Here is a 24,308-nt window from a genome sequence, read left to right as displayed (position 1 = left end):
CCCTATTTTTTCCAAGGTGGACCTAAAAAGTAGATTTGCAGAACTCCCATTATCTACTATTGTCCTTTAGACCCTCTGGTTGGTGAGCTGAATGGTTATGACCAAGGGATCATTATGTGGGAATTGGACGTGGCTAGCATCCTCTTCTATAAAAATGATTGGTTGTTTTTCCAATCGTTGTTGTTTCGATAACCACTATTCTGGGATGAACTCCACTCTTTCATGGGATTTCAGTTTGTTAGTGTACCTCTTCTGGGCCCCTCTGCACGTGCCTGCCAGATAAGGTCCTCCTAAAACTGTGGCTATATCTCCCCCTATTATCAAAGGAGGATCGTCCTTATTCACTTGAGCTCTGGTTTCACTTTCTGGAGCTTCGGGGGCTGATGGAGGGTTTGGTTCAGTGGGCTAATTACGGACCACCCGATTTTGGGCGTACTAGGCCAAAGGTCCGGCTCTAATGAGAGTTTTGATTTCATCCTTCAGCTGTCGACATTCATCAGTGTTATGATCGATATCATTATGAAATTGAAAGAACTTCAGAGGATCTCTCTTCGCTCTTTATTTTTTCAATGGTTCTGGCTTCCTCCATGGAAGGCGAGTAGAATTCACCAGGAAGATGTGTTCCCTAGTATCCGTGACGTCAGTATAAGTGGCATAAACAGGCTTGAATTTCTCCCCAGACTTATTTTTCTTTGTTCCACTTTGGTCACCCTCACCATTTCCCTTCCATTTGTTACTCCCCCCTTGGTTATTCTGGGTAACAGTTTGAGCCGTAGCTGCAACGTTCGTTACTGCTCCAACAGGCTGAACAGGCATCTGGTTGGTTCCTACGACGAAAGCTCGCACCTCTTCCAAGTTAATCCATTTTTGAGCTCGTGCCAAGAACTCAGCCACACTATTAACTCCTTTTCTCTGTAATTCTTGCCCCAGGTCACCCCCAACAAGGGTTCCCGTCCTAATTTCCATGATCATAGAGTTATCATCGGCATCCCTAGCTCGTGCAGCGACATTGAAAAATCTACTTAGATATGCCTTCAACATTTTACCAGGTTGCTGCTTTACATTGGCTAATGAATCAGCCTTAACCCGAGCTGTTTGGGACACCCGGAATGCTTTTTTGGAGTCAGAAGAAAACTTTTTCCACGAACTTATAGAATGCTTCTTGTATTGCTTAAACCACTGCCTGGCTGGCCCGATCAGAGTAGAAAGGAATAAAATGCACCTTAGATCAAGTTCAACATTGTGGGTCGTCATCATGGTATTAAACTTCCCGAGGTGGTCTGACGGATCTCCATTGTAACGTCCCAAAATTACCTAATAAGGCTTAGGGCCTTGATTAGGGGCCGGGATGGCAATATGTGAAAATATATGTTTAATTGCTAAGTTAATTTTAATTATGTGAATTACGTGATATTGTGACTAGATGTGCATATTAAGGGGTATTAAACATGCATGTGGGCCTGCTTCTTATTAGAAGGGAGACTTTGGTAATTTTGCCCGTTGCGGGCATAAATGTGTATTTATGTGCATATATGTGTTATATGTGAGTGACCACATTATTATGTGGGTTTATTTGGGTTACTCGGCATGAGGCGATCCTAGGGAGCAAGTTAGCGAGAAAGTCACAACGGGACTCGATACCCGACTTGGGGCGAGTCAAGGGGTATTTTGGGTAATAGATATTTATTTGGGTTATTGGGTTATGAAAATAAATATTTGGAGATATATTTGGAGTTAGAGTGTTTAGGAGGGAATATTGGGAAAATTTACCATTTTTCCCTCGGGGACGTTTTTGGTACCCCGAGCCTTGGGATTAACTTAAGTAACTTAAGTTAGAAAAAACTAAAGTTAGAAACCCATAGAGTGTTCGGCCAAGACCGACTCTCTCTCTCTATACTCTCTTCTTTTTCTCTCAAGGACTTCCAAGCTGGAACCATTGGAACTAAGGGATTTTTGGGCTAGGTTCACAAGAATTGGAGCTCTAGATTTGGTGATTAGCTCAGTGTTAGCTTATGGATTCTATCAGGAATTGAGGTAAGCTTTCAATTACATTTTTGTTCATTAAAATTCTGTGTTTCCTTAGCTGGGTTTTAGTGTTCTTGAGCCTTTGAAGTTCAAAGATTGAAGTGTGATTTTGATGAGTTTCTAAGCTAGTTTTCTGTTGGGTTTTATTACTGGGAACATGTTAGAGTGATTGGGATAGTTGAATCATGTTAAGGGGTGAAATTTGGTATGGTTAGGATTGAATTTGACTATTGAAATGGAGATTATTTATGGGTTCGTGGGGCCAAGTCGCGACCTTGTTATTGACAAGTCGCGACTTACCTTGAACTAGGCACCTTGGGAGGCCACTGCCTGGGGGGCACATCGCGACTTGTTAGGCCAAGTCGTGGCCCGTGCCTCTGGACAGAGAGGAGGAAGAGGCTGAACAGGGGGTGCGTCGCGACCCGTAGGGGGGCAAGTCACGGCCCGCATTGGCAGTTTTGCCTTAGGAGTTTGTTTTCAAAATAGAACTTTTTCCTTAGGGATCGGAATTGTTTTCACTACCCGGTTTGGTGGAACCCGAGGCCCCGGAGGCTAGTACTTGGTCCGGAAGCCTTTGATCGCTTGATATTAATAGAATCCTATTTTATGGTTGTGACTTAGGGTATCGCTAAGGGCTCAAAATCGAGATTGTGCTCGAGGGTTGCTTTTATTTACGCTTGCTTGGAGCTAAGGTAAGAAAACTGCACCCAGATTGTGTTGTGTGTGATTAGGGCTTGACTCGTTCATTATGTGTTGTTATGATTAAGGCTTGGCCTGTCTATTGTATTTGAATATGGTTAGGGCTTGGGCCCCAGGATCGGTTATGTTGGGCTATTGTTTTAAATGCTTATATTCGTTACATGAATTATATGGTTAGGGCATGTGGCCCCATTATCCAATGGGATTAAATAATTAACATGAATATACGCTTAATTGTTAGGATGTACCTATCCACATATGTTTCTTATAAGTAAGGTATGAAATCCTGGATCAGGGCTTGACTTATGAGTCAAGGAAGGCAATAGCGCGTTGTGCACTGATCGAGAGGCATTGGCCTTAACCAGCAACGTACTATTACATTGATCGACTCTAAGGTCGAAGGTGAACCACAGGGGTTGGGTGAGTTCTATGGCTAGCGAGACAGAGCTAAGGGCGAGGCCCCAGGTGACTTTATGGTCATGTAGCTAAGGCATAGGCCCGAGAGTTGGCTTAAAAGCCAATTGAATAGGGAAACGGCCCCAGGTTGATCCAATGATCATGTGATTGAACTTTAATGATATTGGCCATGAATTAATGTTAATGATTATTGTTGAATGGTTATTTTAAAGTTATATTCTTTGTTGTTGCACGTTCTATTTTCTTGCTGAACCTCGGCTCACAGGTGCTTTGTGGTGCAAGTAAGGGAAAGGGAAAGCTTGACCAGCCATGAGTTGGGGAGCTTCAGTGGCGGTGTGTACATATGCAACTACTTGAGGGTTTTTCCTCTAGTTGCTAGGTTATCTGGGGGCTGCTTAACAACTCCCATATTATCGTACACGTTTGATGGGTTATTGTCCCTCCAAGCTCAAGCTTGGTTTGGTGGGGCATTCCCATTTTCACGTACTATGGAAGGACCTCCCTCTTATCGAGTATACCTAACATCTTCATTCTGAGTGTTATTCAGACGATCATGCAAATCAGGTTGTGAATCGTATTGAGGGCTTAGTGCCGAACTCAGCTGATTTCTCAAGTCGCCCTCGGACCTACCACTTCGAAAACTTTTGGTCTAGAAATTCCCGTTCGCAAAGCTTACAGCTTGCGGTTGGGGCCAAGGATCTAGGTTTTTAACACGTGTCTGTGTGACGTAGGTATTGGTAGATGGAGGAGGATTTCTCCTGCTATCTCCATAAGTTAGAATGCCCTATGTAGGACGAGGTGGCATTGGATGTCTTATAGGTGACGGGGGATGCCTTATTGGCGAGGCAATCCTTGTCCCATCAGGGCGAACTAGATTAGCTCGATTTTGTTCTGTTCCATTATTTCTAGCTCTTTGCGCCTGACGATTCGATCGTGACATAGGAGGGTTTGGTGGAACATTTTGTCTCTGTGAGCCTATCCCAGCCCCTCCTCTTAGGTTTCCATGGGCATTCCTAGGTGCTTGTGAAGGAGGCACCGAACATGGGGTTGTGGTTTTAACCGATCGACTAATATGCTGATGACCCCTATGAGGGCCACTGGGATGAACATTCTGGATGTCTCGCCCTGTGGGCATAGAACTTGGGGTGGCAGTTCTAACTGAACGACTTGGTTTGGATCATTTATTCCCTTGGGACTTTTGAGACCCACTTTGCCTCTTTCCGACATTAACGTCGGTTGCGAAAGGGGGTAACCGAGCCAAATCCTCCTCTATTTGCCTGTTTGTCTTAACAAGATGGCTTCTTAACCTTGGGTTTAGGGCCACTGGGATGGCTTCTTAACTTGGGGTTTAGGACCACTGAGTTTAGGTGCTTGTGAAGGAGGCACCGAACTTGGGGTTGCAGTTCTAACCGATCAACTAATATGCTGATGACCCCTATGAAGGCCACTGGGATGAGCATTCTGGTGGTCTCGCCCTGTGGGCATAGATCTTGGGGTGGAAGTTCTAACTAAACGACTTGGTTTGGATCAGTTATTCCTGTGGGACTTGTGAGACCCACTTTGCCTCTTTCCGATATTAACGTCGGTTGTAAGAGGGGGTAACCGAGCCAAAACCTCCTCAATTTGCCTATTTGTCTTAGCGAGATGGCTTCTAGCTGCATATTTTCCATCTCAACGGCGGTTAAGTAGTCTGGGTTTGGATTCGGTGGCAATGACACTGAACTCCCAGTATCACCATGACCCGCCGGTTGTTTTCCCGAATGTTGCTGGACTTTAGGGCCATGCTCGTTCGAAACAGCGGTATGATGGGCCTCCTGCCCACCAGAACATTCTATCTCATTGTTGTGCATTGAGCGAGTAAGCACCATGATGAGATTCGACTGGGATTTTGATGAAGCACTAATTTCCCTCTCAATGAAAGCACCAAACTGTTGATGCGGTTTTTCACCAATAGTGAATTAAGAAATAATAAGGTAGATTAGTGCTTCGTAATAAACCATAATAGAATAATGGTCCCTTTCCCTGTCCTACATTCCCAGTATGTATAAAGGGAATTCCATAGACATGTTTGGGTAACTGCGTGAGTCAATCACACATATACATATTTATTACATATATTTCCCATTTATAATGGGATATGATTTGATAATAAAGTAAATGTTTTCTTAATATCTGGGACATTAAATATGACAACCTGGTCATAAATAAACATATAAAAGGACCCGAGTCTCTAGGGATCCGCAGGTGTGCAATATATTTGAATTACCACAAGCTGAATATCTCCTCCAAACTCGTACTTCGATAGTCGTTTGAGTATTATCAGCTCGCGCTTCACAACCTCTACATCCCTAGCTCGTATGACCACTGTGCATGTCGAGCTACCTACGTGGATAATAAATAGATATCTTGATTCTTTTTCCGTATATTTATTTGCCAGCTAAAATTAGGGCACAACATGTATAAACCAAAGTAGAAAGCCTACTTTTGAAGTCGCCTGAAATCAACATGAAATTGACCACTAAATCAACAAGCCTACTAAAATGCTTAAACAAAAACAAATAAAAATTAGTTACATAATTAATTAAACAAGTTACATCATCATCAAACAACACACTACAAGAAAAAAAACATTGTAGGGGCAACGCTATGATGGGAGACACAAAATTGCCCAAAATATCGCCGCTAATATCACCTTAGATATTTCTTTAATAAGGATAATTATTAAAGGCGAAATTTTGCATATTAGGGGCGGCAAGGTCTCGCCCCTAATATTGACAAGTGGCACGTGTCAATATTAGAGGCGACTTTGCCGCCCCTAATAAATTTAAAATTTTTAAAAAAACATGGAAATTTTCCCTTTTAATTTTTTTCTAACTATAGTTGCCACATAGAAAAAAATTGGTATTAGTGGTGACTTTTTACATTATTAGCGGTGACAAGTGTCACTTGTAATAATGACCCCGATATTAGAACCCTCGACTTCTTCTCCTTCATTTAATTCTGCAAAAAAAACCCAAATACGCCGTCAACCCTCCAACCCGCCTCCCCTCCGACATCCCTCTCTCTGTCTTCGACCCTTCCAACTATCCTCTCTATGTCTCTCCCACTCCGCCACTCACCGTCACCCCGCGCCCCCACTCCAAATGCCACCGCCACCTCCACGACACCAACGCCACCTCCACCACCACCACATATATATAGGTGTATATATGTATATATTAATATATGTATTTAGTTTTTTATTCTATTTAGATTTTTGTTTTAATTTTTAGTTTATATTTTTTAATTCTTATTTAATTTATTGTTCTATTTTTAATTACATATATGTGTGTGGGGCCTCGGACATGTGTGTGTATATATATACACATATATTTATGTGTGTGTATTTATATATATGTATATATAAGTATAAATATGAGTATGTGTGTGTATATATATGTGTCCGTGTATTTATATAAATATATATATATTCATTTTATTAAAAAATTTGTCTATGTGTATTTGACATTAAAAATTTGATAAAAATGTATTTAATATGTGAACTTGAATCTTGTTAGTGGTGTTAGGGGAATAAATTAAACTAATTAATAATAACTCACTATTAAATTTAAATTTGTTAAGTTATTGATTACCAAAATTAAGATAGAAGTGTTATATTATAAACTAATATTTTGATTATTTTTTTATTGTTCTTTGCAAGATGTATGTTTCTTATTTCTTGTTTTAATATTATTGTACAATACAATTGTTAAAGGAGTTTGGATATCCTAAATGTTCATCCATAGTGAAGTAGGTTTTCAGATACATATTGTGTGTTGCGGTGATAACGAAAGATTTTTAACTTGTATGTATTAGTGAAGTAGGTTCTGGACAATTTTTGTGTGCTGCGGAGATATAAGGAAGAAAGTTATTGTGTGTTATTTGAACTATTTTTTTAACAGTTCACAGATGGCTAGATCATTAGTATAGGAGAGATGGTACCCAATTATTCGTAGATTTATGTGTTAATTTATAGTATTTAAATTGTTGTGTTCGGTGGTCGTGGTTATGGGTCGAGTGTTGGGGTCGGGGCCAGTTTTATGAATTTTGGTTAGGGGTCGAGGGTCAAGGTCATGGTTAAAGGTCGGGGATCAGGGATCGTGTTTAGGGGTCGGGGTTAGGGTCATGGTTTGAGGTTAGGGGTTGGTGGTCGGGGTTGTGGTTAGGTTCAGGGGTCGTGGTTGGGGGTCGCGGTTTGTGGTTAGGGGTCAGGGGTCAGGGACGTGGTTAGGGGTCGGGGATTGGGGTTAGGGATTGGGATTGTGGTTAGGGGTCGGTGGGTTGGGGTCTGGGGTCGGGGTTGGGGTCGTGGTTAGGGGTTGGAGGTCGGGGGTTGGGGTCGGGGATAGTATTTGACCTATAAATTATCTTAAGAAATCATAAAACGACATACTCTTTAAGTTTTGTATTTTTTTTTTGGTAATAAGAAGTTATTACCATATATAGGATAAGATTGTTATTATCACATAGTGATAATTGTTATTATTCTAATCATAAAAAGCCAGACTCGTTGATGGTCTTTCCCAAGAGCTTAGTCCAACTCCAATTTCAAATATGTCTAGTGGACCCCTAAGAGATAGTAGGGAGACAATGTATTCATCTATCACTCTTCATTATACAACATACTAAATTATGTGATTTGCTTATTTAAAACAATACAACAACCCCACCAAAGAGAAAAGGTCGTGGGGCTACCATTGGGAAGAAAATTAGATGACAGAAGGCGAGAAACTGGACGTCCACTCCCCATAGTGGTTGACCCCATCGCGTATAAGGTGGTGGGAAGTTAACATGCACCCAAGTCATGTCATGTCACTAGTTCTAGGATATTACAAGCATTGGGCACATGTCTCAAAACGGTATAAGGAAAATGTCATTAACAAAATGAAGGTTAAAATTATAGAACTTATTTTACTAATAATTGTACTATAATTCCAATATTATTAACATATTTTCCTTTGATTGTAGTACTTCTATTAGATAGATGGGTGAGATGATTATGACACCCTCATTGGCATTATATCCATACTACGATGGCTAAGAAATGGTGAGATAGGATAACAAAGTGGCACACTGTAACGACCCAAAATCACTAATATGGCTTAAGGGCCTTGATTAGTGTGCTTGGAGGGCATAGGTGGCTCATGTGTGTGTTTATTAAATTAATGCATGATTATATGATAAGCATGCTTGTATGGTTATATGAATGTATATGTGCTTATATGCTATAATTGTGAGAACCACATTATTATGTGGGTAAGTCTGCAGCATGCGACATGAGGCGATCCTAGGGAGCTAGTTAGCGGGAAAGTCACAACGGGGCTTGATACTTGACTTTGGGCAAGTCAAGGGGTATTTCAAGTATTGGATGGTTATTTAGGCTACCGGGTTATGAAAATAAATAATTGGAGATATATTTGAGGTTAGGAAGTCTAGGTGGGAATACTGGGGAATTTTACCATTTTGACCTCGGGGACATTTCTGGCACCCCAAGCCTCGGGATTGATTTAATTAACTAAGGATAGACTAGGTAAAACTCATAACTCGGTAGAAACATAAAGAACTGACCCCTTCCCTTCCTTCTCTCTTCTTTTCTCTCTCTCTCTCTCTCTCAAGGAAAAATTATTGAAACCTAAGGAAATTCAGCTGGAACTCTGTGTTTTGAGCTGAAGTTTTGAGGGATTAGCACAGTTTTAACTAAGGGATTCAACTAGGACTAAGGTAAGAACTGAATTGCACTATTGATCATTAGAATTCTGTGTTTTGGCTGGGTTTTAAAGTGTTTATGGTTTTGAAATTTAAGGACTGAATTGAAGTTAGAAAGCTTGGGTTTTGGCTCTGAAATCGTTAAGGGAGTTGGTTCTGCAGTGGAGGTTAGCTTGAATCTATGATTTAATGGTTAAATTCTGATGTTTCATTAATGGTTTTTATGTTCTTGAGCTTCTAGGTTTCAGAAATTAAAATGGGATTTTAATGAGTTTTTAGCTAGGTTTTTTCTGGATTATGTTGCTAGAATCATGTTAGAAGTTTTGTGATCAGTGGGTGTTGGAATTAGGGTGCTTTGAGGTGGTTTTGAGCAAGGTTGGGATGTTAGGAATGGTGGATTTTCTAGGCACGAGGGGTTGGGCTGCGGCTCTGTTCTAGAGTGTCGCGGCCCTGCAAAGCAAAGAAGAGCGAATGAGGCTCTGTAGTGGGGAAGCGCCGCAGCGCCACAGGGCAGGGCCGCGGTGCGTGTCTGTGGTCAGAGAGGCCTAGCCTTTGTTTTAGGGGGCGGGCCGTGGGGGTCGCGGCCCTTAAGGGCATTTTTGGTTGTTTGGAGGTTTTAAGCGTGGGAACCTAACTTAGAATGCTCGGGATCGATTCCACCACTGTCCTTGGTGGAATTTGATGTCCCGGGAGCTTGAACTTTATCTAGAAACCTTTATTTGAATATTTATGGAATCCCTTATCTTGGTTGTGACTAGGTAAAAGCTAGGGCTCGGGAGACGGATCGTGCTCAAGGGGTATTTCTCGTAACCAAAGCGATTATAAATTAAAGGTAAGAAAACTGCACTCGATTGTGGATTCATAATGGGACTAAGGGTTCCCTATTCTATATGCCTAATAGAGGATGGTATTATGCCAAGTAAATGGTAGAGAAACGGCCTAAGAGTGCCAATGTTTACATTAGCGCACAGGGCGTGGCTGGGAAACTTGTAGCTGAGGATAACTTATTATGCACTGAGCTCGGTTTAATTGGGCCGGAGTCAGTGGGGTAAACAGAGGATGTCGACCATAATTATCGTATAATCTGGTTGTTGTGGTTGACTATTGAATATGATATGTTGATTGGCTAATTTTTAGCTTATGAATTCATGCTTATGTCAATAAGTATATGTTTAATTAAGGATTGCTAAATGTTTAAACATACTTAAAGGGGTTTATGATTATTGTCAGTATTGGCTCACGGGTGCTTCGTGGTGCAGGTAAAGGCAAGGGCGAGCATGATTAGCCTTGATTTAGAGAGCTTTGGTAGCAAAATGTGCATGAACAGCTGCTCAGCCGCCACGGTTGATGGGAGACAGGGATAGGAGAACCATAAACATTTGTTTTGCCTTTAGAATGGCTAGTGGTTGTCTGTATGCTGGAAATTTTGTAAACAGACTTTTAAATGCTGTCTCTTTTGGGATCCCATGTCTTAAATGTTTAATTATATGAAAAGTTTCTTTTGAGACCAAAACCTTTTAACCCTAGCGCATTAATGACCTTAGCAAACACGTTTTTAACTAATTGACTTGATTAGCTAGTCATGCACCTTTATAAATACACAGTGTATCGGTCTTAGCTATCCAGGGCATTATAACTTTGTATCAGAGCATCCTAGGTTTAAGGGTTCCTGAAGACTTGTTGGACATGTACATTCGCTGCTAGAGACAAGCTCGATTCAGGGTTGGTAATGTGTATATGTGCTTATGTGGTTGCATGCTTGAAATGACTTATGAATGTTGTTTTTTATTGAGTTAATAGGAAGCATGAGATACTGATAGGGTCTGGCCCTTGACTGTTGTGTGAAAATATTAAGGAATGCTTATTAGCATTGTCATGGATGTAAATAAATATCTAGATGATGGACTACATTTGTGTATGGATGGATGTTTATATCTTAGCTGTTGTATGGAAATATTGGGGCATGCTTATTAGCAATGCCGGTGTATGTGAATAAATGCCTATATCTTGATTGTTTGTGATTGGTTATATTCCTTTGGTGTATTTTGGAGAAGCTTTTACCTTGTCATCATGGTCTGATTGCCGAGTCGTTGATTGCAGATTGACTTGGATAGCTATGCGTCCAAGAAAATCTACGCGACTAGCCGGCACTAGGTCTGGGTCCGGGGGTGATGATCAGGGCCAGATTCCTCTGCCAGTCTCTGAGAACTGGCAGCAACTTATGGCAGATATGCAAGCGCGATTATAGAGTCAAGATGAACAGATTCATTTGTTGCGACAGCAGGCTCCATCAGGGAGTGATGCCCTTATTGTACCACCTGCAGTTGTACCAATTGTACAGCCAAGAGAGGTTGGGAATAGGTGGGAGCCGTTATATGAGCGGTTCAAGAAGCAGCAGCCCCTAATCTTTGAGGGAGAACCTGATCTGTTGAAGGCCGAGCAATGGCTGACCATGATTACTACTACCATAAACTTCATGAGGATAGAGGGACATGACAGAGTCGCCTGTGCCACATATATGTTGAGAGAGGACGCACGCATATGGTGGGAAGTGGCCTCACAGACCAGGGACGTCACTACGCTGAGTTGGGAAGGATTTAAAGATTTGTTAAGCCAGAAATACTATAATGTTTCCATCAGGGTAGCGAAGGTAAATGAGTTTGTAGGGTTAGTTCAGGGCAGCATGACAGTTATAGAATATGCCCTGAAGTTTGGCAGACTCGCAAAGTTTGCACCAGACCTTGTGCCTACAGATGCAGCTAGGCAAGACAGGTTTATTCGAGGGCTTAATGCTATGATAGCCCGAGATGTTAGGATCACAACGGTACCTGGAGGAACAACTTATGCCCAGGCCGTTGAGAAGGCTCTTACTGCTGAGGAAGCGGAGAACAAGATTTGGAAGGAAAGTGCAGTGAGGCACGAGGGTCACAGGGTGGTGCTTCCTTATTCTGGGTCAAGTAGGGGCAGAGGCCCCAGTGATTTCAAGAGAAAGACTCCTGACACTTCGACCGCTGCTGGTCCTGATAGGAGGAGTCGGGGTGGTCAGGACAGCAGTAAACTATGGAGGAGTTATCCGGAGTGCCCGAGGTGTAGAAGACGCCATCAAGGCGAATGTCGAGCCAAGGTTTGCTATGTGTGTGGAACGGTGGGGCACCTTAAGAAGGATTCCCAACAGTGAAGAAAGGGGAAGCATGAAAGGTGGACAGCTTGACTCTAGCTCAAGTGTTCACCTTGACGCAGGCAGAGGCCGAGGCTAGTCCCTCGGTAGTGACAGGTTAGCTTTCTAGTGCTGGCTCTCCTTTTTCTGTATTGATTGATTCTGGTGCTACACATTCCTTTATTTTCTAGTAAAGTGATTGATAGACTGTGTAGACCTGGTGAATATCGGACTGCGGGGTTTGGGACTTTATTTCCTACTGGAGAACTGGTAGTTTCTAGGAGGTGGACTAGGGAACTGCAAGTGATGGTTGATAGTAGGGAGCTTTCGATGGATCTGATTGAGTTAGACATGGAGGACTTTGACATGATCTTAGGGATGGATTGGCTGGTCAGGTATGGGGCTACTATTGACTGCAGGAAAAAGATGGTGATGTTTGAGCCTGAGGGTGAGGATCCTTTTGTTTTCGTGGGTGCGGTATGCGTACCTCACGTACCCATGATATCTACATTGAGAGCAAGGGACTTGTTACAGGGTGGATGTATAGGTTTCCTTGCTAGTGTAGTGGACACTACCTGGACATTGCCAGCGGGGCCGGGAGAGATCAGGGTGGTTTGTGAGTTTTTGGATGTATTTCCTGAGGAGCTGTCAGGGTTGCCGCCACACAGGGAGATTCATTTTGTTATTGAGTTAGCATCGGGGACAGAACCAGTATCAAGAGCACCATATAGGATGGCACTAGTAGAGTTGAAAGAGTTGAAGATATAGCTACAGGCACTTCTAGATTTGGGATTCATCAGGCCTAGCTACTCTCCATGGGGCGCTCTAGTGTTGTTTGTTAAGAAGAAGGACGGGACCTTGAGAATGTGCATAGACTACAGGGAATTGAACAAGTTGACTATCAAGAATAAGTACCCTCTACCAAGGATCGACAACTTATTCGATTAGCTTCAGGGAAAGATAGTGTTCTCAAAGATTGATCTTCGATCTGGTTATCACCAGCTGAGGATCAAAGAAAGGACATACCGAAGACGACCTTTCGAGTGTGATATGGGCACTACGAGTTCTTAGTCATGTCCTTGGGTTTGACCAACGCCCCAACAGCTTTCATGGATCTAATGAACAGGGTGTTCAAGGACTTCTTAGATCAATTCATCATTGTCTTCATCGACGACATCTTAGTGTACTCCACTTCAGAGGCAAAGCATGAGCGACATCTTCGACATGTCTTACAGAGATTAAAGGACCATTGGTTATATGCCAAGTTTAAGAAGTGTGAGTTTTGGTTGCCGGAGGTGACTTTTCTTGGGCATATAGTTGGCGCAGAAGGGATTAAGGTGGATCCGTCCAAGGTGGAAGCAGTGAGAGATTGGCCGAGGCCAAGGAACGCCTTGGAGGTGTGGAGTTTCCTCAGGTTAGTAGGTTATTACATGCAATTTGTAGAAGGATTCTCGAAGATTGATTCACCAATGATAGAGTTGACACAGAAGAACCAGAAGTTCGTTTGGTCAGAGAAGTGTGAGCACAGTTTCCAGGAATTGAAGCAACGACTTGTTACTGCACCTGTTCTGAGTCTTCCTTCGAAAGTAGGAAAGTTTATAGTATACTGTGATGCATCGAGGATGGGTTTGGGCTGTGTGTTAATGCAAAATGAGAAGGTTATAGCTTATGCATCGCGACCGCTGAAGGAGTATGAACAGAGGTATCTTACCCATGATTTGGAGCTGGCAGCAGTGGTATTCGCACTGAAGGATTGGCGGCATTATCTATATGGGGAGAAGTGCGAAATATACATTGACCATAAGAGTTTGAAGTATTTCTTCACCCAGAAGGATGTGAACATGAGGCAAAGACGTTGGTTGGAGTTAGTTAAGGATTATGATTGTGACATTCTTTACCACCCAGGGAAAGCCAATGTTGTGGCAGATGCATTGAACCGGAGGGGCTCGGGGCAGTTATTTAGGTCTGTTTAGATCTCTAGAGAGTTAGCCGATGAGATAACCAGAGCGAAGATAGAGCTGGTGTTAAGCCGGTTAACCAATATTACCTTGTAGTCGACCTTGCTAGAGCGGATTAAGGAGGGTCAATTGGTAGACGCATGGCTATAGGAAGTTCGACAGAATGTCTTAGTGGGGGTAGTTAAGGATTATTCTGTTTCTGAGGCTGGTATGCTTCGATATTAGGCGCGGATTGTGTTCCAGCAGATGAGGAGATCAAATGAGAGATACTAGATGAGTCTCACACTACGCCATACTTGCTTCATCCGGGTACCATGAAGATGAATCAAGATCTACGGACGTTATATTGGTGGCCCGGGATGAAGAAGGATGTGGTAGAGTATGTGGCCAGATGTTTGACATGTTAGCAGGTGAAGGCTGAGCATCAGCGACTAGCAGGGTTACTTCAGCCTTTAGGTATCCCAGAGTGGAAGTGGGAGGTCAATACGATGGATTTTGTGGGAGGTCTACCCAGGACAGTGGGTTTTTGTGACTTGGTGTGGGTAATAGTGGAAAGATACACCAGGTCAGCTCATTTTCTACCAGTGAAGTTGTACTCCCTGAATATCCGTACATACTTTGTCAAGCTAGAAAAGGGTCGTAACCAATCTTCCACATGTCCACCGTTCATCTAGAGTTGTTTGGCCCGAGCAGCTCCCGCAAGTGCTATAGGCATACCGGACCTCTCACTGAACCTCGACGGAGCAAACCCCTTTTTCCTTGACTTTCAGGAGTGAGGTCGTCCTTCCTATCGAAACAAAGATAGCCTCACATAGGGTCCAGGCCTTCAGCCAAGAGCAGAATGACAAATTTCTCAGCACGTCCCTCGACCTGATTGATGAAAAGCGAGAGGATTCATAGTTACGCCTCGCGCATTATCAGTAGAAGATCACTCATTATTTTAATTCAAAGGTTAAAAGGCGTGCTTTTGGATTAGGAGACCTAGTGCTTCAAAGGGTGTTTTGAGCGGGCAAGGACCCCAAAGATGGTTCTTTAGGACCGAGCTGGGAAGGGCCCTATCAGATCATCGAAATCGTACAAGAAGGTACTTTCAAATTAGCCCAACTTAATGGAGAAATGGTGCCACGGACCTGGAATGCGGTGCATTTGAGAAAATATTATCAGTGATCAAATCACTCCTTTATGTAAGGCTTGCATATAAAAGCCAATTATTTATATAAAAAAAAGAATATATAATGGTTTATGATTTCATTTAGGTCTGTACAATTTTGTTTGTGTAATTAGTTCAAGTAACCATGCAAGTCCACTTCCTGGTTACTTGGGGGATAGATCACCAGACCAGGTTCTAAAACATACACTACAAGAAAAAATGCTTTTAATAAGACCAAAAATGTGTTATCAAAACATACCATAACACTTTTTGACGTGTTAAGAGTGACTATGTTATCGTAGGTCAGGGTACTTTACATAACACTTTATCATTGTTATACAAATGTGTTATTATACTGTCAATGATAACACACTTTCTGTGTTATTTTAATAAATAGATAAGTGTTTAATTATATTATTTATACTCGATTATATAACACATTTCAATACTTATAAATTTGTGTTATACTACACTTTAGTATAACGCATTTTTTGTGTTATATAATGAAGTTTGCATAACAAAATTCTTTACTTATAAAAAGTGTTATTGTAATAGATATTATAACACATTTTTCGTATTATTTTAATATTTAGATAAGTTTAAATTCTCATTATATAACACTAATTTATTCTATTATATTTTTATTTTTTATTTATATAATTAAAATTAGCTTTCTAATATATACTAGCATCATCAAATGAACTTGATTTTCAAATAACAAAAAGTAAAAACATTCAACATTGTATTAACAATCCACAAATTAGTTTAAAACATTCAACACTGTCATCAACAACAAAATGTTTTTAAGTATTCAATTAGTCTTAAATATTCAACATATTGAAAAGTTACTACTTTCAACACAAAATATTCTACAGCTGCCCAACACAAAGCCTTCAAAAAGTATCATTTTCTATTTTTCTTGTCACATCTGCAAAATAAACAAAGAAATATTTTATTGTTATTATCTAGTAAAAGTAGGAATTCATGATCTTCCAAATGTCAGCACAACAAAGCCTTCCAAATCAGATTTTCTTTTGCACTTCACTTGTTGAATCTGGTAAATAAAACATAAAAAAAAAACTAATGAGGTCATGAAATATCATACCATTCATCTAAAACAGTCAATGATACTATCATAATCTTGGATTACATATTGGTTAATGTTGACCAAGCATTTATACTAGTAAAAAAAAATAACCAGTCAAGAAAGAATCTACTACTTCTAACCAAAAAATTATTCACTGGTTTAAAAAGGCATGTCATGTGTAAAATGTCTGTGTGCACATATCATCAGAGAGAATAGAGAATGAATGAACTAAACTTTATCGAAATATATGCAAGTGTTGAATATTTGTGATTCAACACTTGTAATGTGCTAGAAATTAGAATAAGACTAACAAACTCATAGCAAACCATATCAGATCTATCAGCTACCACTTAATAGATAAATTTTGTAGTAATAAAATCATTTATAGCTAATTTCTGCACTAACGGATTCAATTTAATTGATGAAGAATAGAGAAACAATATTCTTTACAACACAAAAGCTACAAAAAATCATGATCATAAAAATATTAAATTGCAATGCAATAAATCCAATATGTTAGTAATACTCCACAACTTAGGCTCTTTTATCTAGGAAGAGAGCTAAGTGAAACCTCCATATATAGGACCTGGAATCTTAATCAATAAGAAGGTGCAAATTGTTTTATAAATTAAACAGGTCTTATCAATAAGAAAGATGGGGAGGCTGGAAGATGTATCCTGAAAAATTTAAATAACAGAACATCATCTCTTGTAATTAAAAAGTACTAATCACAGAATCAACAAAAATCATAAAGAGAGAATTCTAATAACCATAGCACCAAGAATTGCCAACATCTATGTTACTAATTCCAACTTGGGCCAAGAATAAAAAAGTAGTCATCTGTTTAAAGGACAATGTACCTTAGGAAATTTGGCAAGCACATTGTATAGAATATCCAAAACAGATGATATAGCAAGTGATAAACCTTCAATTTCCGTGACATCAAAGAGATGGCTAACATTAAGTTTCTGCAAGATAAATGGAAAAAAAACAAGACAAAAGAAGAAAAAGATTATAGGAATAAAAATGCTCAAATCAGTGAAGAAACAAAATTAAATAGCAAATTTTGACCAAACAGAATCAGAGCATTCAAACCTCCAATGCTTGTGAAGTCATGCAAATAATCCGAAAAAGAGCACTATGGATTGAAGAATCAGAAAGTAACATGTCCCAGATGACCCTAACCAGCTTTCCAGCGAATGATGTCAACGTAATACCTTTTTTAATCAGTTCAAGCACCTAAAATAGATTTTTTAAAAAAGAAAGAAAATCAGACTGGCCTGTAAAGAACAACCAGTCTTTAAAATATTGACCTCTGATGTGCAGAACTATATTAAACATGGCAAATTATATAAGACAACTATAGATTATAAAGGATAAATAAAAATGAATTTATTATCTTCAATATGTAACATTTTTTTAAGCAAGTTAAATAATCTAACTGCATTATGTTTTCTATACTATGACGGATAAAGATAAGAAAGAACAAGGGATGGAAATAGAGAACCAACTCAAATTCCATAGTAAAACTAAAGGTGTACCTTCAATGTTATTCTCTAGCGAGTATGCTTCGCCTTGTATTTACAATATTCATGGTTTACAAGAACATACTGCAGAGAAAAGATAATTAATGCAAGAACAATATCATTCTCAAATCTTGTTTCCATCAGCTGCATTGTGAAATCCAGCACTGCAACATTTTAAATCGCATATCACAACATGTATTACTTTGGAATCTATACAATATAAAGCACCATTGAGCTGATCACATGAAATTATTAATTGCATGCTCTTAAACATACCTGCTGTAGTTAGGAAATAGTTATTCTCGTTCTGCTCACAGTCAATTAATAGCATTGTTGCCAATTTTCCAGAAAGCAACCATGATCCGCTAAAAAAATAAGGCCATACACTTAGACCACAATCTCCATTTTACAGTATAGAATTTACATACGACAAGACAAAGAAAACACAATGAAAATAAGATGCATCATCACCCACTCACAAGGGGCAAAAAATGTGAGAATTTGGGCCCAGATGGAAAAATCTATGAAAATAGAAAAGAAACAATACACAATCGGGAAGGAAATGCATAACCAATGGAGAAATTAAAATAAAGCAATAGGGCCCTTGTAGGGTAGTGCACTAAACAAATAACATTAAATAACTTTAAAGTTGAACTACTTCAAGTAAAATTAACAAAATAAGTACAAATTTCAGATGGCATAAAGTGAAGAATAAAATAAATATCAATAAACAAAGAAGGACAGTTGAAAAAGAAAAAGAAAGAATAACGATAGAGGTCATTACACAATTATACAATTTTTTATTTTACTTTTCAAGTCAGCATACAAATTGATGGCACACGCATCTAGTTCAGAGAAGAATACAAATCTTCTCATAAGAAACGTGTTGGTAGAAAGAGCCATATATAAGTTTATACCCAAAAGTATAAAAAAAAAATGCAATATGGATTAGCTTACCATTTCAATCTCTTTACCAAGATGTTAACACCCATGGCCATTAGAGCAGCACTAGTAGAGTTAGGAGATAATTTCCTAACCAAAGTGCAGATGATCTCAACAACCCTGGGCAAAAGATAAGAGACAAGAGCATTAACGTGGCAAGAGACAAACATAACACAGTACACAGGAAAAGAACAGTATTTACCACACTCGACTCTCCAATTGCCCACTCAGCAGTTTCTTGAGCATGAAATGAGCTGCCAATGCCCATTAAAGCAAAACACACAACCTAGCAGGTATTGCTGCAAAAGCTTTTAGTCCAAATCCTTTCCACCTTTTCTATACTGCATATTCAATTTTACAAGACATGTTACTATTTATAGTTGAATCAGAAAGTATAAACATTGATAACAAACAAAAGATGAGTAGAAATAATATTTATAAGGTAAGCTAAAAAATGTACGTCTTATTCCATCTTCGAACAAAATATAGACCCTACTGCCAAACATAATGTGTTTAAGTTGTTCCAATTCCAATCCTCACCACGTAATTGTTTGCTTAGCTTCTTTAGCATCTGCATTATACAAGGATAAACAACATAAGATAGAATTTATAATGAAAATAACATATAACACATCTCTTGTAAGACTAAAATTAGAGTATGGATGTTCATCTCTTGTAATTTTCCAAACTAAAAAGCATACTTTCTGTCTTAATTATAGAATGAATCATGGACAATAATCAGCAACTAGGTCAATCATCCTTGTAAAGTATTAGTACTAACAAACCAAAAAACAAAAAGAGAGCTCATAATCAATAATTAGACTATAAAATTGCTGTAAAATAAATAATTATATAGTAAAGTTAATGAAAAATCCAAAAACTCACACAAACACAAAAATGAACACAACCCAAATCTAAAGGACTATTATTAATTAAAACTGCCATATTCAAATAATTTAAAATATGAACCTAAACTTGTATCAAAGTAAGAACAAAATAAGTGAGGAAAGAAAGCTGTGAATAGAGAACAGAGAATATAGAATCACCTTGCTAATTTATTTATAGTGATACACAACCCAATGACTTTATAAAAAAAATCAGTTTGTAGAAAAAGATTAGTAGATTTGATATAAGAAATAGAGTAAACGATAAACACCCATAAGGCGTGAGAGTTGTAACCTTTCAATACAAATGCTTGGACTCGGGAGGGGGCCCGATAGCAGAAGGCATATAGAAAAACCCATCTTCATTCACTACCAAATCAGGTAGATCTGAAAATAAAAACTCAATTAATTGTATGTTGTACGTATACACATATACTCAATATTTTGGTAGCTCCTGAGTCCTCATCATAGTGAAAGTTTGAAGAATATTGATTTGGAAATGAAAAAAGAAAAAGAAAAGAATTTCATTGAAATAAGTGTAAAGCAAACTATGGTTGTAGAGTAGTAGAGCCAACATAAAAGTTTGCATTTAGTATTACCAAGAAGAGAAATCTCACTGTATTTTGAGGAGTAAAATAAGGAATAGTTGTAGTAGTGCCTAGCCTAGGTAATGTATCCACTACATCTTTTTTTTTTTTTTTGGTGGAATAGGAGATCTCATTTGAAACATACGTTTCTAAATTAAAATGAAAAAAAAATTGATTTTATTCAAATTGACTTTGATGCACTTGGATTATCCAGAACAAATCTATATTTATTTTTAAAAAAATAGAATAAAGAAGAACATGAAAAAAGCAAGTAAAATTACTTGTTCACATTTGAGGATGAATTGAAAGAATTAAAAAGTAGTTGGATGTAACCTGTACCTATGTACTGTTTTGAATTATTTAACAAGTCTATTAAAGGATGAACTTACTATACATTAATGAAAGACTGTTTTCATGGGAATGAGTTATACAACATTTTCTTTAATAAAAAAGTTGAAAAGTTTAAGGACTAACCTCGTGGCCATTGCTGCCTAAATCTCTTCTAACATGTTTTTTAAGTTTCTTTCCAAATTTTCGAACAGAGCTAGCTCTTAGTATATCATGCTTGGTTGTTCTTCTTATTGGAACAGTTCCTTCTGGACATGATTTGCCGGACAAGCTCCATAACTGATAATTTTCTAAGTCCATACTATTAGGATGATCTTTATGAACTTTTGGCCTATCTGGTGGATCCTACACAATACGTAATATTCAATCAATATTCAAACAATTTATCACTTCAGTTTATATAAATCTTGAAATTGAATTATTGGTATTACAAATGGCTTTCGTCCCTTCAAATGAGGATGGTCAAAAGCTGGTTGTTGATGAGACAAAACACAATCTATAATATCACCATCTGGACTCTGAAATCACCAAACATTCAAAGAAAGAAATTCAGTATTATTATAGTCATATTTAAAGAAAAACAGAGTAAAAACAGGGAAAGTGTGAGTGAGAAAAAGAATTATATAAGCTAGATAGATCTTCTGTAAACCAGAAGAAAATACCATCAATTTACACAGTTTAACAAGACAAATGGGGAATGAAATTACACAATGGTCAGTAAGTAGATGAGTTTTAATTAATTTAACTGGCACCGATAGCTAATTATCCCCATTGGACAAAGCCACACTGATTTCATTGATCACTGTAACATAGTCACTACCCACATTTCCAAATCCAACAACTATCACTTTTATGACCAAGGATTCCTTTTTATAAAATTGAAAAAATCAAATTTCAAACACAGTTCCTAAATCCCAAGACCCTTCTTCCACTAAAAAAAGCAATTAACTTTTCAGCCTCATTACCTACTAATTTGGTATGCATAATCAACCGAAGAAAGTCACGTCACGTCAACCACGGAAAAAAAATCCCAATTCCCAGATTAGATATCAGATTATATACTCCCATTCAATCTAACGTGCATAAATGAATTATGAAACAAAAACAAACCCAGATCAAAGAAAACCCACCATAACAGAAAAAGCAATCTACTTTACCAATTATGATAGAATGGAAAAATAGTGGAAACTCTGCACACACAGATACATATAGATTTAAAGATTCAAAGATGTTCAGTAGACAATCAAGGGACTATGAGTGTAGTACCTTGTGATAAGGCCCAAAGCTACTCTCTTCCACTTCTAAAACTACACCTGAGCTTTATATATGATAATTTAATCTTCCTCTGCAAAAAAAAGTAAATGAACAGATTAATTTATGGTTAAAGAACTTCCTTCAAATCTTTCAACTAATTAAACAATATCCTCCTTTGCTATGCTCTCACTAATTGAAATTTTCAATGTCACTCAAAATAAAGCTATGGTTTCAGTTGAAAATTCAACCAATAATAAATAAATTATTGATCTATGAAAACAAACTTTCTAATCTCTCCGACTAAGGAAACAATGCAGACATGAAAAGTTACTCACAATTGTCCATATCATGTACAAACCCAACCAAATTCATTCCAGTTAATCCCAAATCAATTTATAACTTCTCCAAATTTGCAAAAATTAAGATTGTAATAGTGAACTTGGAAATATAAGTTTTAGGACATGTTTGTGGATACAAAGTTATTACCTACCATCTTATATAATATATGTTATCAAGAATCACAGGAAAAGCATAATGAATCTTTAAAGTATAAATTCTATCCAATCAGATGCCCAATTTAATATTAAAAAGAAGAAACATGATAGAATATAAGAGTACAAAGGAACGATTAATACAAGTAACAAACATGGAATTGTTAAGAACTAAGAGCATGAAGAATTCTAGTTTTATTTTATTTTAGTACAAAGCTAAAATCAACTTTAGAATATTCCATCCAAACCTTCCGTCAAAATAAATTAAGATCTTTATTCCTAGGAGAGAAGAAGGTCAAAACTACACTATCCGTTAAGGTGTTCTTTTTTTTTTTTAATACAAAATTATTAAAGATTACTCTTTTGGGTACTTTTTTGTGATTTTATATAGCTAAAATATCATGAAGGGATCTTGACTATATACCTCCAAAACTATGTCTACATATTTCACAATCAGAATACTAAAATCTAAAATTTATGGTAAGGAACGATAAACTATTCACTCAAGCATCATTCAAGACAAAAATTCCAAATATATCCCTCAATGGTGTAAGCCTTATACCCAGCCACCATTTTCTTCCTCTGCAACTCAAGATCGTTCAAGCTCCAGCTTGGTGCACACTCAGGGCTCTACAGCAGAACGGGTGCGGAATCGCACCTGGTGGGGGCCCGCGAATGGAAGTCACACTGGGTCAAAGGCACGCAGAGGTGGGCTCGCACCTGGGGTCACTTGGTTTGGGGGTTGGGTTCACGGGTGCCTGAGATTTAGAGCTTGGCTCGGAGAAAAATGGTTGTGAGGATGGTGGTTAGGTGGTCGGAGCTGAAGCATGGGATTGACTTCGGAGACGGAAGAAAACGAGGGAGTTTGTCTGAAAAAGAAGAAGGAATTAGTAAAAAAAATATATAACTTTTACAAGTTATAGGCAGGCGGGTTCCCAAAATAAATTACTGCCCTTTCTTTCTATTACTTTGCCACATATATATAAGTATATCATAATACTTTTTCAATAGTATTATATTCATGTGTTATGAAAAAGGATATTTGGTGTAGTGATAGAAGTTGGTTAAATTGATTCAGTGTGTTTTATAAAAAGCACGAGGTGTCGATAAAACTGACGCGAACTAATTTTTTGAAATTAAATATCCTGGACACGACCAGGTTCTAAAACTTAGAAGTTGGTTTAATTGATTCAGTGTTTTTTCTAAAAAGCACAAGGTATCAATAAAACTAGTGCGAACTAAGTTTTTAAAAGTATCCTAGACATGACCAGGTTCTAAAACTTAGAAGTTGGTTAAATTGATTCTGTGTTTTTTCTAAAAAGCACGAGGTGTTTATAAAACTAACGTGAACTAAGTTTTTAAAATTAAATATCCTGGACACGATCAGGTTCTAAAACTTAGAAGTTGATTAAATTGATTCATTATTTTTTCCAAAAAGCACGAGGTATCAATAAAACTAACGCGAACTAAGTTTTTAAAAGTATCCTGGACACAACCAGGTTCTAAAACTTAGAAGTTTGTTAAATTGATTCAGTGTTTCTTCTAAAAAGCATGAGGTATCAATAAAACTAACGCGAACTAAGTTTTTAAAAGTATTCTGGACATGACAAGGTTCCAAAACTTAGAAGTTGGCTAGCAATGTTTTGCTTCATCTAAAGGAAAAACGGTCAATAAAACTAGCACGAACTAGGTCTTTACCAAACACATCATAAAATATGAGAAAAACATCAAAGTAAAACTTGAGATAACTAAAATCTATAAATTGTTTCGAGGAGAAAATCCTCGTGCTGAATATTTACAAACAAATAAACGAGAAGTGCAAATACAAGAAAAAAAAAACTCTCTAGGCTCCCTCAAGCCGCTCTGAGGACATCACCTCCTCAGTCTCCTGCTCGCCCACAGCAGAAGTCTCCCTGGTCTTGGTCGGTGCCTGCAGCTCCTGTTGCAGCCGGGCCTTGAACTTCTCAAGGTAGTGACCCCATGCATCGGAGGCCATGAAGGAGAAATTTCCATCCTGATTAAAAGCCCAGCAATGGTA

This window comes from Humulus lupulus, chromosome 1 (assembly GCF_963169125.1).
Source record: "Humulus lupulus chromosome 1, drHumLupu1.1, whole genome shotgun sequence".
In the NCBI taxonomy this organism is placed as follows: domain Eukaryota; kingdom Viridiplantae; phylum Streptophyta; class Magnoliopsida; order Rosales; family Cannabaceae; genus Humulus; species Humulus lupulus.
This window is presented reverse-complemented; position numbering follows the sequence as displayed.